The sequence below is a fragment of the Aegilops tauschii genome, chromosome 7 (genome assembly GCF_002575655.3).
Source record: "Aegilops tauschii subsp. strangulata cultivar AL8/78 chromosome 7, Aet v6.0, whole genome shotgun sequence".
Lineage (NCBI taxonomy): Eukaryota > Viridiplantae > Streptophyta > Magnoliopsida > Poales > Poaceae > Aegilops > Aegilops tauschii.
In genome coordinates this window covers 77,615,681-77,634,475 of record NC_053041.3, presented here as the reverse complement: position 1 = coordinate 77,634,475, position 18,795 = coordinate 77,615,681, and positions in this window count along the sequence as shown.

Here is an 18,795-nt window from a genome sequence, read left to right as displayed (position 1 = left end):
GGCCGCAGGAGGTCGGCGTGAAGGAGTACGACAGGTTCCTATGGCAATGGATCCACGGCCGCCTTCCGTCCAGCGTGGAGGTCCTTAAGCGTAATGGACCTGGAGACGGGATGTGTCCCCTGTGCGGCACGGTGGAGGATGTGAACCACATCTTCTTCACTTGCTCCGCGGCCCAGTTTCTATGGTCCTGTTTCCGCGAGACGGTCGGTGGCCAGTGGTGCAACACCAACTTCCCTGACCTGCTTGCGGAGATTCACGCCTCCCCCCCCCCCTCGCTACCGCCATATTAGATGACTATGCGTTGGGGTCCTTGCCTGGACGCTTTGGACCGTCCGCAATAAGCTCGTCATCCAGAAGGTGCCTCTTCGACGTGCTACTGACGCAATCTTTAAAATGTGTGGCTACTTGCAGCTTTGGCGGCCGCTTAGCCGCCCACAGGACCGGGACGTCATCAACACTCTCCTCGCCGACCTTCGATGGATGGCCTTCCGCTTGGCGCCTCCGCTCCCACCGCCCCCACCGGAGCCCGACTAGCTGCTCTTGGCACCCCTGCGTGTGCATGTTTTTTCTGGTTTATAGGGCTTGTTGAGCTGTGCCCTCAGCATTAACCCTCGGATTATACTCTGTGTGAGACTATTGTGTGTGTTTGTGTTTGAATCTTGTTGGATATTTGGCTTGGGCAGTTGCTTTATAATATAAAGCGGGACGAAAGCCTTTTCGGTAAGGAGTACGGCGAGCTGGAATTCGGCTTGAAGCTTCTGTCCGCTACCCTGTCGCGCCGCCGCGTTGGCGCCGCCCCCGTCCCAGATCGGAGGTAGCCACCACGGACAACCAGCCTCGCCGATGCAAATGCATCTGTACATTTATCCAAGAGTTGACAGCAGAATATGGAAACGTCACACCACACTTACGCCAAGAGTGGACACCAACATATACATTGCAGATCTTGTTTTATTCATGCCAAATGGTTCTATTTACTTGCTGCAACACAAACTGAAGCTATCATTTTCTTCTGCTGTTATATGCTAGTGTTTCACCTGACAATGGTTTCTACAAAGTTTCTTTTGTCTCTGTGAACTGATCAGTTGTACTCCCTCCGTTTCTAAATATAAGTCTTTTTAGAGGTTTTCAATGGACTATAATATACGGATGCATATAGACATACTTTAGAGTGTAGATTCACTCATTTTGCTCCCTAGGTAGTCCCCTTGTTGAAATCTGTAAAACGACTTATATTTGGGAACGGAGGGAGTACAACACAAGGGTGCATATACTTGGTGCCTTACCAGATATTGGAAGGAAACAAGTGATCAGTATGTTCAACAGCACAAATACACTGAAAATGTCGCAACACATTATACGAAGAGTGGACAAGAACAACTATACATTGCAAATTCCACAAGCTTTCATTCACACAGAAATTCGTTTACAACATAGGCCAGTCTTGTAAGAGAATAAAATTCAGAAAGGAAAATACAGAATAGTTGCCTTTGTTCAGGCTTTTACAGCTCAAATCACACACAAAAATCTACAGGAACTTGTTAGTTGACGCTGTTTGCCGAGAAGCGACCAGGGTGACACAGCAGCGTCGAAACGGTTGGCCGGAGCCAAGGGGCGTATGAAGCCTGTACAATAAGCCGGCAGCGCCACGAATGTGGCCGAGGAGCATTGCCATGGGCAGCGGCATGACAAGGGTAGATGGCGTGGCGCCGCGAGCTTGGCCGCCGGAAAACATGGTGGGTGCCGGCCGGGATGGAGAGCCACGAGCAGGCCGGCGTCGAGGTGCAGGCCGACGAGCAGCTACGACGGTGCCGCGACCTGGGCCGCCAACGAACGCGGCCGTGCCCGCGGGAATGGAGGACGTCGAGCAGGGGAGTTGGGTCCAGCGTCGAGGAGCACACCGGCGGCGATGTGGCGATTAGCCGGAGCGGATCACGCCGGCGGCCGGAATTGGGAGCGTTGGAGGAGTTGGGCTAGGGATTTGATGCACGCGCGACCTGGTCTTCGGTTCGGGATAAGGTGACTCTGCGCTGAGATTCGTGCTGCCAGATGTCATGCGCGCGAGGTGGTCTTCCATTTGGCCTCGTGCGACCCGGTCGTACCAGATTTTCTTCCGCAGGGAAACCCCGTCCCGAACCAAGAGCATTGGACAAGAAGCACCAACGTACCGAACCAAGAGAGGCCAAAACCATGACGGCTCCACGTACGTCCCTGAAACTACCATTACCAGTGATTGTCGCCAAACTGACAACGACACCCTTTTCTGGACGACTTGACAGGATAACAGGATATCTAGGGTAGGCCAGTGGTGCTATCTAGTTGCTGCAGAGTAACAAGACCGTGAATTTAACAGCGCCAATGGTGTGGAGATTGGCAGGAGGAGCGGCGTTCTAACCACGTCAGATGCGTCTGGTAAAAGATGTCAAGTCATACCTGGCCGACAGATGTTACGCTGTGTCATGCCTAGTCGGCAGGTGCTACACACGATCAATCTTTCAGAGTGTCCGCGTCGGGATGGGCGAGCGCAGGGCGGTGGAGTCGTTGGGCGTCGTGGTGGCATCGACGGATGGTCGGATTGGCAAGAATGATGCGGATCTCTCTCCTGAAGATGGGACAGCGGTTCGATGATGATGGCGGCTTTTAAAACATGTGCATGTGGTGTACGCTTTAGGTGTACTGCACCGGTTGTTTGTTTCGATATGTCAGATGGATGGATCGGCGACGGCATCGGCTATTTATGAAGAGTGAGAGCATTCCAAATTATCAAGTTTGTAGGTGTGAGTGGTGGCTTCGGGTGGTTTGATGTATATTTAGGACAGGCTAGGTGTCAGTTGACTGATTTTCGTTTTTCGGTCAGTCGACTGACCAATAACTTTTTCAGTCGATTTGCTCTACTCGAGCGTTCCTGTACTACCTGCTCACTTCATCATCCAACTGCTCATTTCACTTCACGCATGCATGTATTTCTTTCTTGCTGCGTCTGGATGTACGTATCGGAACCTTTTTTAACGGAAACTAACTAATCTTATTCTCATGGTGGCAACTATACGTACGTAACATAATCTGATTATCCTGTGTAATATTCAAGCGACAATCATGCCCGTCCCTATTCAGTCGAGCCTAAAATAAAAATAAACTTTCTAAGATATAATGAATTACAGACATTGGGACTGCCCTTTAAGAAGAAAGAACAAAAAATAAAATTTAATGACAAAATTTGTGCATAATTTACACATAAATTGCGGCTTTTCTTAATATGCAAAAATAAGAATATAATAGTGAAATTTTTGCAAAAGATAAGTTTTATAAGAAAAATGAATTAGTCGCATTGGTATTACCCATAAAAAATATATAAGATATTTTTTTTACAAATAATGTTGATTTCTAAGGAAGAATGAATTAGTGCTATAGCTAGTACCCTTTAAGAATAAACAAAATGAAAAATACATGATAAAAAAATTTGCACAAAATTTACGCTAAAATTATGTCTTTTTAATAATATGCAAGAATAAGCATATAATAAGGGAATTTTCGCAATAAAAAATTTCAAGAAGAAATGATTAGTGGCATTGGTATTACCATTTAAGAAGAAGATGATGAAAAACAACTAATGAAAAAAATTGCATACAATTTGCACAAAAATGCCCTTTTTATAACATGCAAAGCATATAATAGTACATTTTTGTGAATAATTATTTTCCTATGAAGGAATAAATTGATATTACCCATAAACAAAATCAAAATAATGAAGTTTTCTAAGAAAGAATGAAACCCATTAAGAAAAAAGAAAATGAAAAAGAAAAAACTTTCGAAACTTACACAACAATTTGCACTTAAATTGCACTTTTTGAAATATGCAAAGAATAAGCATATAATAGTGCATGTTTCTCATTCTACTATAGTTTACACATAGTGTAACTGAAATAATGTATTTCCTTAAGAAGTCAGAAAATAAAGAAAAACTTGCGCACAACTTTGCACCGAAGTTGCACTTTATCGTAATATGAAAAAATAATCATATAATCATGAAATTTTGGAAAATGTTATATAGTATTTGTTTGTATATAGTTACACTCAGCCAAAAAACCACAAAGAAAGCAATAAATGAAAGAAAAAGGAAAAAACACATAGAAACATAAATAGAAATAAAAAATGAAGCAAAAAGACCCCCAAAAGGAAGAATTAAATTTCCACAAATAGGGGTCAATCGATTCCACATAGCCCAACTCACCACCAAAATGATATAGAAAAAAAGAAAACAACACAAATCTCCAAGCAGAACCGGACGGTCACAAAATCGACTGGCTATAGCCCAGTCGACTGGATTTTATTTTAGGGACAGTCACTTTTTTTCTTAACCACCTTGTAGCCTCATATATTCATCTCAAAGCATGCATGAAAACTGTGCACTTTAGCAGTTGAAACTATGTTGGGTTGTGACGCAAGAGCACGTACATGTAGGCACATAAACATACAGACACACCCACATGCATACACACACAAGCACCACAGACACTCATCATTAGCTTTTTGGCTGTGCGGATGGAGCATAATTAATACTAAAACTAATACAAAACTAAAGGAGATTTTTAAAAGAGAAAGGAATTAAATTCGCACAAATCATTGGCATTGGTATTACCATTCAGAAAGAAGGAATATGGAAAATAAATTAAACAAATGATGAAAAAAATTGCAGATAATTTATAGACAAATTGCATTTTTATAATATGCAAGAATAAATATATACATTAGTGAAAACTAAAGCAAAATAAAAAATGGAATACAAATAAAACAATAAGAAAATGAAGTTTTCTATGTAAGAATGAATTCGTGGCATTGGTATTACCATTTCAGAAAAAAAAACTAAAACAAAATCAAAGTAATGAAGTTTTAAGAAAGAATGAAACTCTTTAAGAAGAAACAAAATGCAAAAGAAAAACTTTCAAAACTTGCACACAATTTGTACTGAAATTGCACTTTTTGAAATATGCAAAGAATAAGCATATAATAATGCATTTTCGCATTCTACTATAATTTACGCATAGTGTAAATAAAATAATGTACTTCCTTTAAGAAGAAGATTAAAAAAACTTACGCACAACTTTGCACCAAAATTGCATGCTATCGTAATATGTAAAAATAATCATATAACCATGAAATTTTGGCACATATTATATAGTATTTGTTTGTATATAATTACACTCAGCGAAAAACCCACAAAAAACCAATAAAGGAAAGAAAAAAAAAGGAAAAAGATAAATGCAAAGAAAAAGAAAACAGAAATAAAAAGTGAAGCAAAAATACCCATAAAAGAAAGAATTAAATTTCCTAAGGAAGAATGAATGGTCGGCATTGGTATTACCATTTAAGAACAAAAAAAATGGGGAAAAGGATCTAAAACAAACAATGACAAAATTTGCACGAAATATACATAAAAATTGTGCTTCTTTACAATATGCAAGAATAATCGTATGTCCACGTGTGATATGGCATGTGAAAAAGGGCATGAGAAATTGGCGAGGAAAGGGTTGGAAGTGAGTGGGAGAAATCTGCGAGAAATCCTACTATAATTTCCATAGTAACTGAAATAATGTATTTCCTTTAAGAAGAAACAAAAAAAACTTGTGCATAACTTTACACCAAAATTGCACTTTATCGTATTGTGCAAAAATAATCATGTAATCATAAAATTTTGGCACATATTATATAGTATTTGTTTCTATAAAATTAGACTTAGCCAAAAACCCACAAAAAACAATAATAACCAATAAAGGAAAGGAAACGGGAAAAATAAAAACCCATAGAAACAGAAAACAGAAATAAAAAAGTGAAGCAAAAATGCCCTTAAATAGAAAGAAAATCATATAAACAACTTTAAAAAATAATGACGAAATCTCCACATAAATTGCGCTTTGTTATAATATGCAAGAATAAACACATAATAGTGAAATTTGTCGCAAACAAAATTATCTAAAGAAAGAATGAATTAGTGACATTGGTATTTGATCCAAGGTTTCTCTACTTCTCCGGATCAAAATAATGAATTAGTGGTATCCGTATTAACCGTTTAAGAAGAAAGAAAAGTAAAGAAAAAACAATAATGATAACATTTGCACACGGTTTGAATAGAAATTGCGTTTTCTTAGAATATGCAAAAATAAGCACAAACAGTGAAATTTCACAAAAAATTTCCTAAGTAGGAATGTATTAGAGGTATTGGTATTACCCTTGAAGAATAAAGAAAATTAAATAAAAACTTAAATAAAATTAAAATAATGAAGTTTTCTAAGAAACAATGAATTAGTGTCTTTGGTTTCCATTAAAGAAGAAATGAACTGAAAATAATAAAACAAATAATGAATTATTTTGCAAACTATTTGCACAGAAGTTGCGCATTTTTAGTGTACATATAATCATGAAATTTTGGCACATATTATATAGTATTTTTTGTATATAATTACACTTAGCCAAAAACCCACAAAAAAATAACCAATAAAGGAAAGAAAATGGGGAAAAGAAAAACCCATAGAAACAGAAAACAGAAATAAATCAAAAAATATCCACAAAATAGAAATAAAACCAACTAACAAAGAGAATCAGAAAAAGAAAAACAAAAGCACATAAAAAAGTATTAAAATACCAAGGGAGAGAGGGGAGGGCTGGATTGCACAGTTAATGGGCTTCGGCCCAGAAATGAAATTGACTGACCCAAATAAGGGGTCAGTCAAAAAACAAGAAAAGCCCACACAACAGACAACACAGGTTAGAAAAAAAACGCAGCACGAATCTTACAGAAAAATCCAATGGTCACAAATTCGACTGACCCAAAAGTGAAATTTCAGCTGACTGAAAAGTAGCTAAATTGTGTATGTTCTTGTCAGACCCTCGTGGAATAATTAATAAAGATGGCTGCATGCATCGATTAATGGAGAGGCCGGGGGTTTAACCTCCTTTTCTAAGAAAAGAGTGTTGTCTTCAGTTTAGAGGGACTCCTAAGAGCAACTCTAGCAGACCCCGCATCCGCCCCCGACCCGCAAAATAACCGCCAAAATGCGGGTACGGGCCAGAAGCCTGCCCGACCAGACCCCGCATCCCGCCCCGGCCCGCAAAAATTTTTAGGGGGCGCGGCAACTTTCCGGCCCCAACCCGCGAAAACGTGGGTTTCCCCCTCGCGGCTGCGGTGCCCTGCATCACAGAGAAGCAGTTGGCGGGAGGGACATTTCAGCCCGCGCTCTTTTCCCCCTTCCTTCCGCCGCCGCCCGCCCGCCGCCGGCGATTCCGGCCATATCTGCGGGCGGAATCGCTCCGCAGGGCCGCCCCACACCCTCCCGCGCCGAGCCGCTGCACCGCCCCTCCGGATCCGGCGAGAAGAGCCGCCCCCCAGTCGCCGCCGCCGCTGGGATCGACCACCGCCGAGCGCACCACCCTCGTCGCCGCCCGGGATCACTCGCCACCGGTTAGTCCCTTTTTGTGATTTTCGCGAGCTGTGTAGTAGATTGACGCGTCGGCGTGCGTGTAGATGGAGTTGACCCCGTGCGAGAAGTTCTTGCTGTCCGATTCGGACGACTCGGATGTGGAGACCATGCTTGCGACCTGTCGACAGCAAACATTGGTCATGGCGCTTGCCGTGAAGGAGCATGAAGACGAGTACCGAAAGAGGAGGCGAGGATCTACTGTCAGGCGTCTGTGCATTCCGCGGAATCGCCATCTTGGAAACGAGATGTTGATGCTGTTGGAAATATGCCCTAGAGGCAATAATAAATGGTTATTATTATATTTCTTTGTTCATGGTAATTGTCTATTATTCATGCTATAATTGTATTGTCCGGAAATCGTGATACATGTGCGAATACATAGACCACAACCTGTCCCTAGTAAGCCTCTAGTTGACTAGCTCGTTGATCAATAGATAGTCATGGTTTCCTGACTATGGACATTGGATGTCATTGATAACGGGATCACATCATTAGGAGAATGATGTGATGGACAAGACCCAATCCTAAGCATAGCATAAAAGATCGTGTAGTTTCGTTTGCTAGAGCTTTTCCAATGTCAAGTATCTTTTCCTTAGACCATGAGATCGTGCAACTCCCGGATACCGTAGGAGTGCTTTGGGTGTGCCAAACGTCACAACGTAACTGGGTGACTATAAAGGTGCATTACGGGTATCTCCGAAAGTGTCTGTTGGGTTGGCACGAATCGAGACTGGGATTTGTCACTCCGTGTGACGGAGAGGTATCTCTGGGCCCACTCGGTAATGCATCATCATAATGAGCTCAATGTGACTAAGGCGTTAGTCACGGGATCATGCATTGCGGTACGAGTAAAGAGACTTGCCGGTAACGAGATTGAACAAGGTATTGGGATACCGACGATCGAATCTCGGGCAAGTAACATACCGATTGACAAAGGGAATTGCATACGGATTGATTGAATCCTCGACACCGTGGTTCATCCGATGATATCATCGTGGAACATGTGGGAGCCAACATGGGTATCCAGATCCCGCTATTGGTTATTGACCGGAGAGGCGTCTCGGTCATGTCTGCATGTCTCCCGAACCCGTAGGGTCTACACACTTAAGGTCCGGTGACGCTAGGGTTGTAGAGATATATGTATGCGGAAACCCGAAAGTTGTTCGGAGTCCCGGATGAGATCCCGGACATCACGAGAGGTTCCGGAATGGTCCGGAGGTAAAGATTTATATATGGGAAGTCTTATTTTGGTCGCCGGAAAAGTTTCGCGCTTTATCGGTATTGTACCGGGAGTGCCGAAAGGGGTCCGGGGGTCCACCAAGGGGGTCCACCAGCCCCGGGGGGCCACATGGGCTGTAAGGGGTGCGCCTTGGCCTATATGGGCCAAGGGCACCAGCCCCAAGAGGCCCATGCGCAAGAGATAAGAAAGAAGGGAGAGTCCTAAAGGGGGAAGGCACCTCCGAGGTGCCTTGGGGGGGAAGGACTCCCCCCTGGCCGCACCCTTCCTTGAAGGAAGGGGCAAGGCTGCGCCCCCCCCCCTCTCCCTTGGCCCTATATATAGTGGGGGGGAAGGGAGGGCAGCAACATCTAAGCCTTGGGCGCCTCCCTCCTCCCCTGCAACACCTCTCTCTCTCTCGCAGAAGCTCGGCGAAGCCCTGCCGGAGACCCGCTACATCCACCACCACGCCGTCGTGCTGTTGGATCTCCATCAACCTCTCCTTCCCCCTTGCTGGATCAAGAAGGAGGAGACGTCGCTGCACCGTACGTGTGTTGAACGCGGAGGTGCCGTCCGTTCGGCACTCGGTCATCGGTGATTTGGATCACGGCGAGTACGACTCCGTCATCCACGTTCATTGGAACGCTTCCGCTCGCGATCTACAAGGGTATGTAGATCCACTCCTTTCCCCTCGTTGCTAGTAGACTCCATAGATGCATCTTGGTGAGCGTAGGAAAATTTTAAATTATGCTACGATTCCCAACAGTGGCATCATGAGCCAGGCCTATGCGTAGTTACTATGCACGAGTAGAACACAAAGAAGTTGTGGGCGTTGATGTTGCCAATTCTTCTTGCCGCTACTAGTCGTTTCTCGTTTCGGCGGCATTGTAGGATGAAGCGGCCCGGACCGACCTTACACGTACGCTTACGTGAGACAGGTTCCACCGATTGACATGCACTAGTTGCATAAGGTGGCTAGCGGGTGTCAGTCTCTCCTACTTTAGTCGGAACGGATTCGATGAAAAGGGTCCTTATGAAGGGTAAATAGAAATTGGCAAATCACGTTGTTGTCATACGTAGGTAAGAAAACGTTCTTGTTAGAAACCTACAAACCACGTAAAACTTGCAACAACAATTAGAGGACGTCTAACTTGTTTTTGCAGCAAGTGATATATGTGATATGATATGGCCAGAAGATGTGATGAATGATATATGTGATGTATGAGATTGATCATATTCTTGTAATAGGAATCACGACTTGCATGTCGATGAGTATGACAACCGGCAGGAGCCATAGGAGTTGTCTTTATTATTTTGCATGACCTGCGTGTCATTGAATAACGCCATGTAATTTACTTTACTTTGTTGCTAAACGCGTTAGCCATACAAGTAGAAGTAATCATTGGCGTGACGACTTCATGAAGACACAATGATGGAGATCATGATGATGGAGATCATGGTGTCATGCCGGTGACGAAGATGATCATGGTGCCCCGAAGATGGAGATCAAAGGAGCATGATGATATTGGCCATATCATGTCACTATATGATTGCATGTGATGTTTATCATGTTTTTGCATCTTATTTGCTTAGAACGACGGTAGTAAGTAAGATGATCCCTTATAATAATTTCAAGAAAGTGTTCACCCTAACTGTGCACCGTTGCGAAGGTTCGTTGTTTCGAAGCACCACGTGATGATCGGGTGTGATAGATCCTAACGTTCGAATACAACGGGTGTTGACGAGCCTAGCATGTACAGACATGGCCTCGGAACACACGCAATACACTTAGGTTGACTTGACGAGCCTAGCATGTACAGACATGGCCTCGGAACACGGAGGACCGAAAGGTCGAGCATGAGTCGTATAGAAGATACGATCAACATGGAGATGTTCACCGATCTTGACTAGTCCGTCTCACGTGATGATCGGACACGGCCTAGTTGAACTCGGATCGTGTTTCACTTAGATGACGAGAGGGATGTCTATCTGAGTGGGAGTTCATTAAACAATTTGATTATATGAACTTAATTATCATGAACTTAGTCTAAAATCTTTACACTATGTATTGTAGATCAAATGGCCCACGTTGTCCTCAATTTCAACGCGTTCCTAGAGAAAACCAAGCTGAAAGATGATGGAAGCAACTATACGGACTGGGTCCGGAACCTGAGGATCATCCTCATAGCAGCCAAGAAAGATTATGTCTTAGAAGCACCGCTAGGTGAAGCACCAATCCCTGAGAACCAAGACATTATGAACGCTTGGCAGCAGCGTGCTGATGATTACTCCCTCGTTCAGTGCGGCATGCTTTACAGCTTAGAACCGGGTCTCCAAAAGCGTTTTGAGAAACATGGAGCATATGAGATGTTCGAGGAGCTGAAACTGGTTTTTCAAGCTCATGCCCGGGTCGAGAGATATGATGTCTCCGACAAGTTCTTCAGCTGTAAAATGGAGGAGAACAGTTCTGTTAGTGAGCGCATACTCAGAATGTCTGGGTTGCACAACCGCTTGTCTCAGCTGGGAGTTAATCTCCCGGATGACGCGGTCATTGACAGAATCCTCTAGTCGCTTCCACCAAGCTACAAGAGCTTTGTGATGAACTACAATATGCAGGGGATGGAAAAGACCATTCCCGAGGTATATTCAATGCTGAAATCAGCTGAGGTAGAGATCAGAAAAGAACATCAAGTGTTGATGGTGAATAAAACCACTAAGTTCAAGAAGGGCAAGGGTAAGAAGAACTTCAAGAAGGACGGCAAGGGAGTTGCCGCGCCCGGTAAGCCAGTTACCGGGAAGAAGTCAAAGAATGGACCCAAGCCCAAGACTGAGTGCTTTTACTGCAAGGGAAGTGGTCACTGGAAGCGGAACTGCCCCAAATATTTAGCGGACAAGAAGAAGGCCGGCAACACCCAAGGTATATGTGATATACAAGTAATTGATGTGTACCTTACCAGTACTCGTAGTAGCTCCTGGGTATTTGATACCGGTGCGGTTGCTCATATTTGTAACTCAAAACAGGAACTACGGAATAAACGGAGACTGGCAAAGGACGAGGTGACGATGCGCGTCGGGAATGGTTCCAAGGTCGATGTGATCGCCGTCGGCACGCTACCTCTGCATCTACCCACGGGATTAGTTTTAAACCTCAATAATTGTTATTTAGTGCCAACTTTGAGCATGAACATTGTATCTGGATCTCGTTTAATTCGAGATGGCTACTCATTTAAATCTGAGAATAATGGTTGTTCTATTTATTTGAGAGATATGTTTTATGGTCATGCCCCGCTGGTCAATGGTTTATTTTTGATAAATCTCGAACGTGATGTTACACATGTTCATAGTGTGAATACCAAAAGATGTAAAGTTGATAACGATAGTCCCACATACTTGTGGCACTGCCGCCTTGGTCACATTGGTGTCAAGCGCATGAAGAAGCTCCATGCAGATGGACTTTTGGAGTCTCTTGATTACGAATCATTTGACACGTGCGAACCATGCCTCATGGGTAAGATGACCAAGACTCCGTTCTCCGGAACAATGGAGCGAGCAACCAACTTATTGCAAATCATACATACCGATGTGTGTGGTCCAATGAGTGTTGAGGCTCGCGGAGGATATCGTTATGTTCTCACTCTCACTGATGATTTAAGTAGATATGGGTATGTCTACCTAATAAAACACAAGTCTGAAACCTTTGAAAAGTTCAAGGAATTTCAGAGTGAGGTTGAGAATCAACGTGACAGGAAAATCAAATTCTTACGATCAGATCGTGGTGGAGAATATTTAAGTCACGAATTTGGTACACACTTAAGGAAATGTGGAATAGTTTCACAACTCACGCCGCCTGGAACACCTCAGAGAAATGGTGTGTCCGAACGTCGTAATCGCACTCTATTGGATATGGTGCGATCTATGATGTCTCTTACCGATTTACCGCTCTCATTTTGGGGTTATGCTTTAGAGACTGCCGCATTCACTTTAAATAGGGCACCGTCTAAATCCGTTGAGACGACACCGTATGAATTATGGTTTGGGAAGAAACCTAAGCTGTCGTTTCTAAAAGTTTGGGGATGCGATGCTTATGTCAAGAAACTTCAACCTGAAAAGCTCGAACCCAAATCGGAAAAATGCGTCTTCATAGGATACCCTAAGGAAACTATTGGGTACACCTTCTACCTCAGATCCGAAGGCAAGATCTTCGTTGCCAAGAACGGGTCCTTTCTAGAGAAGGAGTTTCTCTCGAAAGAATTGAGTGGGAGGAAAGTGGAACTTGATGAGGTGATAGTCACCCCTTCCGAGTCGGAAAATAGCGCAGCGCGGGAAAATGTTCCTGTGGTGCCTACACCGACGGGGGAGGAAGTTAATGATGATGATCATGAAGCTTCGGATCAAGTTGCCACTGAACTTCGTAGGTCCACAAGGACACGTTCCGCACCAGAGTGGTACGGCAACCCTGTCCTTGAAATCATGTTGTTAGACAACGGTGAACCTTCGAACTATGAAGAAGCGATGGCGGGCCCGGATTCCGACAAATGGCTAGAAGCCATGAAATCCGAGATAGAATCCATGTATGAAAACAAAGTATGGACTTTGACTGACTTGCCCGATGAGCGGCGAGCCATAGAAAACAAATGGATCTTTAAGAAGAAGACGGACGCAGATGGTAATGTGACCATCTACAAAGCTCGACTTGTCGCTAAGGGTTATCGACAAGTTCAAGGGGTTGACTACGATGAGACTTTCTCACCCGTAGCGAAGCTGAAGTCCGTCCGAATCATGTTAGCAATTGCCGCATACTATGATTATGAGATATGGCAGATGGACGTCAAAACGGCATTCCTTAACGGCTTCCTTAAGGAAGAGTTGTATATGATGCAGCCGGAAGGTTTTGTCGATCCTAAGAATGCTAACAAAGTATGCAAGCTCCAACGCTCAATCTATGGGCTGGTGCAAGCATCTCGGAGTTGGAACATTCGCTTTGATGAGATGATCAAAGCGTTTGGGTTTACACAGACTTATGGAGAAGCCTGTGTTTACAAGAAAGTGAGTGGGAGCTCTGTAGCATTTCTCATATTATATGTGGATGACATATTATTGATGGGAAATGATGTAGAATTATTGGAAAGTATAAAGGCCTATTTGAATAAGTGTTTTTCAATGAAGGACCTTGGAGAAGTTGCTTATATATTAGGCATCAAAATCTATAGAGATAGATCAAGACGCCTCATTGGTCTTTCACAGAGTACATACCTTGACAAGATATTGAAGAAGTTCAGTATGGATCAGTCCAAGAAGGGGTTCTTGCCTGTATTGCAAGGTGTGCAATTGAGCACGGCTCAATGCCCGACCACGGCAGAAGATATAGAACAGATGAGTGTCATCCCCTATGCCTCGGCCATAGGGTCTATTATGTATGCCATGCTGTGTACCAGACCTGATGTAAACCTTGCCGTAAGTTTGGTAGGAAGGTACCAAAGTAATCCCGGCAAGGAACACTGGACAGCGGTCAAGAATATCCTGAAGTACCTGAAGAGGACTAAGGATATGTTTCTCGTTTATGGAGGTGACGAAGAGCTCGTCGTAAAGGGTTACGTCGACGCTAGCTTCGACACAGATCTGGATGACTCGAAGTCACAGACCGGATACGTGTATATATTGAATAGAGGAGCAGTAAGCTGGTGCAGTTGCAAGCAAAGCGTCGTGGCGGGATCTACATGTGAAGCGGAATACATGGCAGCCTCGGAGGCAGCACAGGAAGCAGTCTGGATGAAGGAGTTCATTACCGACCTAGGGGTGATTCCCAATGCGTCGGGCCCAATGACTCTCTTTTGTGACAACACTGGAGCTATTGCCCTTGCGAAGGAGCCCAGGTTTCACAGGAAGACCAGACATATCAAGCGTCGCTTCAACTCCATTCGTGAAAGTGTTCAAAATGGAGACATAGATATTTGTAAAGTGCACACGGACCTGAATGTAGCAGATCCGTTGACTAAACCTCTCCCTAGGGCAAAACATGATCAACACCAGGACGCAATGGGTGTTCGATTCATCACAATGTAACTAGATTATTGACTCTAGTGCAAGTGGGAGACTGTTGGAAATATGCCCTAGAGGCAATAATAAATGGTTATTATTATATTTCTTTGTTCATGGTAATTGTCTATTATTCATGCTATAATTGTATTGTCCGGAAATCGTGATACATGTGTGAATACATAGACCACAACCTGTCCCTAGTAAGCCTCTAGTTGACTAGCTCGTTGATGAACAGATAGTCATGGTTTCCTGACTATGGACATTGGATGTCATTGATAACGGGATCACATCATTAGGAGAATGATGTGATGGACAAGACCCAATCCTAAGCATAGCATAAAAGATCGTGTAGTTTCGTTTGCTAGAGCTTTTCCAATGTCAAGTATCTTTTCCTTAGACCATGAGATCGTGCAACTCCCGGATACCGTAGGAGTGCTTTGGGTGTGCCAAACGTCACAACGTAACTGGGTGACTATAAAGGTGCATTACGGGTATCTCCGAAAGTGTCTGTTGGGTTGGCACGGATCGAGACTGGGATTTGTCAATCCGTGTGACGGAGAGGTATCTCTGGGCCCACTCGGTAATGCATCATCATAATGAGCTCAATGTGACTAAGGCGTTAGTCACGGGATCATGCATTGCGGTACGAGTAAAGAGACTTGCCGGTAACGAGATTGAACAAGGTATTGGGATACCGACGATCGAATCTCGGGCAAGTAACATACCGATCGACAAAGGGAATTGCATACGGATTGATTGAATCCTCGACACCGTGGTTCATCCGATGATATCATCGTGGAACATGTGGGAGCCAACATGGGTATCCAGATCCCGCTGTTGGTTATTGACCGGAGAGGCGTCTCGGTCATGTCTGCATGTCTCCCGAACCCGTAGGGTCTACACACTTAAGGTCCGGTGACGCTAGGGTTGTAGAGATATATGTATGCGGAAACCCGAAAGTTGTTCGGAGTCCCGGATGAGATCCCGGACGTCACGAGAGGTTCCGGAATGGTCCGGAGGTACAGATTTATATATGGGAAGTCTTATTTTGGTCGCCGGAAAAGTTTCGCGCTTTATCGGTATTGTACCGGGAGTGCCGAAAGGGGTCCGGGGGTCCACCAAGGGGGTCCACCAGCCCCGGGGGGCCACATGGGCTGTAAGGGGTGCGCCTTGGCCTATATGGGCCAAGGGCACCAGCCCCAAGAGGCCCATGCGCAAGAGATAAGAAAGAAGGGAGAGTCCTAAAGGGGGAAGGCACCTCCGAGGTGCCTTGGGGGGGAAGGACTCCCCCCTGGCCGCACCCTTCCTTGAAGGAAGGGGCAAGGCTGCGCCCCCCCCCCCTCTCCCTTGGCCCTATATATAGTGGGGGGGAAGGGAGGGCAGCAACATCTAAGCCTTGGGCGCCTCCCTCCTCCCCTGCAACACCTCTCTCTCTCTCGCAGAAGCTCGGCGAAGCCCTGCCGGAGACCCGCTACATCCACCACCACGCCGTCGTGCTGTTGGATCTCCATCAACCTCTCCTTCCCCCTTGCTGGATCAAGAAGGAGGAGACGTCGCTGCACCGTACGTGTGTTGAACGCGGAGGTGCCGTCCGTTCGGCACTCGGTCATCGGTGATTTGGATCACGGCGAGTACGACTCCGTCATCCACGTTCATTGGAACGCTTCCGCTCGCGATCTACAAGGGTATGTAGATCCACTCCTTTCCCCTCGTTGCTAGTAGACTCCATAGATGCATCTTGGTGAGCGTAGGAAAATTTTAAATTATGCTACGATTCCCAACAGATGCAAGATTATTTTTCGGAGAATTCTACATATCCTGCACACCTCTTCCGCAGAAGGTACCGAATGCGCCGATCCCTTTTTGTGAAAATTGTTGAAGCTTGCGAGGCAAATTGCCGGTATTTCACTCAGAGAAGGAATGTCGCGGGCTTAAAGGGATTTAGTGCATATCAAAAAATCTCCGCAGCTATGCGGGTGATTGCATATGGCGTTCCGGCTGACTATGCCGATGAGTATCTTCGCATTGGTGAAGATAGCACAATTGAGTCTCTGCGTAGATTTGCGAAAGTGATCGTCCGTGTCTTTGGTCCCAAGTATCTTCGGGCACCAAATGAAGATGACACAAAGAAATTGATGGCAGCTAATGAGAGGAGAGGTTGGCCTGGGATGCTAGGTAGCATTGATTGTATGCATTGGAATTCGAAAAATTGCCCCAAGGCTTGGCAAGGAATGTATTGTGGCAAGTCTTGTGATGCAACAATTGTGCTAGAGGCCGCACCATCCGAGGATTTATGGATTTGGCATTGCTTTTTTGGTATGCCCGGCACACTCAATGATATCAATGTGTTGCAACGCTCTCATTTGTTTGCTAGGCTTGCTAGTGGTGATGCTCCTGCTTGCAACTACACTATCAATGGGCATGAATACACAAAGGGTTACTATCTTGCAGATGGTATATATCCTCCTTGGTGCACATTTGTCAAGAGCATCAAAGAACCCAGAAAAAAAAACAATGTGAATTTGCAAGGGTGCAAGAGGCAGCCCGAAAAGACATTGAAAGAGCATTCGGTGTTTTGCAATCTAGGTTTGCCATTGTCCGTGGTCCTGCTCGTTTTTGGGATAAGAAAACCCTGAAGAACATCATGACTTGTTGTGTTATCCTGCACAATATGATTCTTGAAGATGAGAGAGGAATGGACTTAGAATTCTTTTACGATAATGTGGGTAGCCGTGTCAAACCAGCTAGAGACCCAAACCGCATTAGAGCTTTTCTTCAGACATACAAGGAGATTGAAAATGCAGACACACACTTTCAACTTTAGGAAGATCTCATTGAGCACCATTGGCAAAGGGCTGGACAGTGACTAATTTTTGTATTCATTTGTATTTGTATTCATGACAAGTTTTGTATTGCATTATTTTAAGTTTGCTACTGTGATTTGGATAATTATTTGTAATGCGGATGATTATTGTTTTATGTTTGATTTGAATAATTCAGTTTGTTTTCGATTGTTGAATTATGTTGGATTTGAGATTTGCGGGGATGCAGCGGCGCAAAGAGCAGAACCCGCATAGCCGACCCGTAAAAAAGCATATTCCGTGAATATACTTTTTTACGGATCCGTTTGGGGGGTCTGCATGTGTGCCAGCCCGCGCCGGCCCACAAAAATTGTTTTGCGCGAACTGCATACGCGTTTTGCGGGCCGGCGTTTTGCGGGGTATGCTAGAGTTGCTCTAAGAACTCAATCATTTCAGCTCGGGACTCTATTAACTTGCGTAGGAGTACGTGTGTGTCACGCATGCACTGCCCAGAAATGGTACTGCACTACACTTTCAGTATAGGCACGTACAGGGCCGCCACCGTACCCGATAGATATGATGAGTTTCTTTTCTCTACGAGCGACGTGGCGTTGGTATAAGACTAGCCACAATGGGTAGTAACATAGAGTGCCCATGTTACTACTCTATGTTACTATCTCTATAGTGGGAAGTAACATATGTGTGGTAACATGCAACACTTTATTTATGAGGCTATAGACTCATCTTGTTTTGATATGTGTGATGTTACTCATACTAGTAGTAACTAGCTATGTTACCACATGCCTCTCTTTCTTTATTTATTGCTTACCACATCATCTATTTTATCTAGTGTTACTCTCTCTGGGTAATCTAAGCCTGTAAGTCTAAGACGCTGCAGCTCAAAGGGAAAAGTAGTCTACGACGCTGAGCTCGTGTGACAGTGACACGCGTCGGCGTCGCTGCTGATGGACCGGAGCGGTGTGCTCTGTCAGGGTAAAGTCATGCCTCGTCGTCAGTCGTGACGTTCCACGCTCCATTTTGCCAAGAAAAAATGGAGGCATGTGGAAAAACAAACGATGAGATCGCAGATCTACGCACGCACGCGGTGGAGAAGATTTACATGGCTTCTTCGTCGACAGCGACCGACTCACTGCACTGACAGATGGGATGAGAATCATGAGATGCCAGCTATACTTGGGCCTGTACCGGGGCCACTGGGCTCACCGCAGCGCACACCGCTCCGCGCCCTCATACGCGCGTTGCA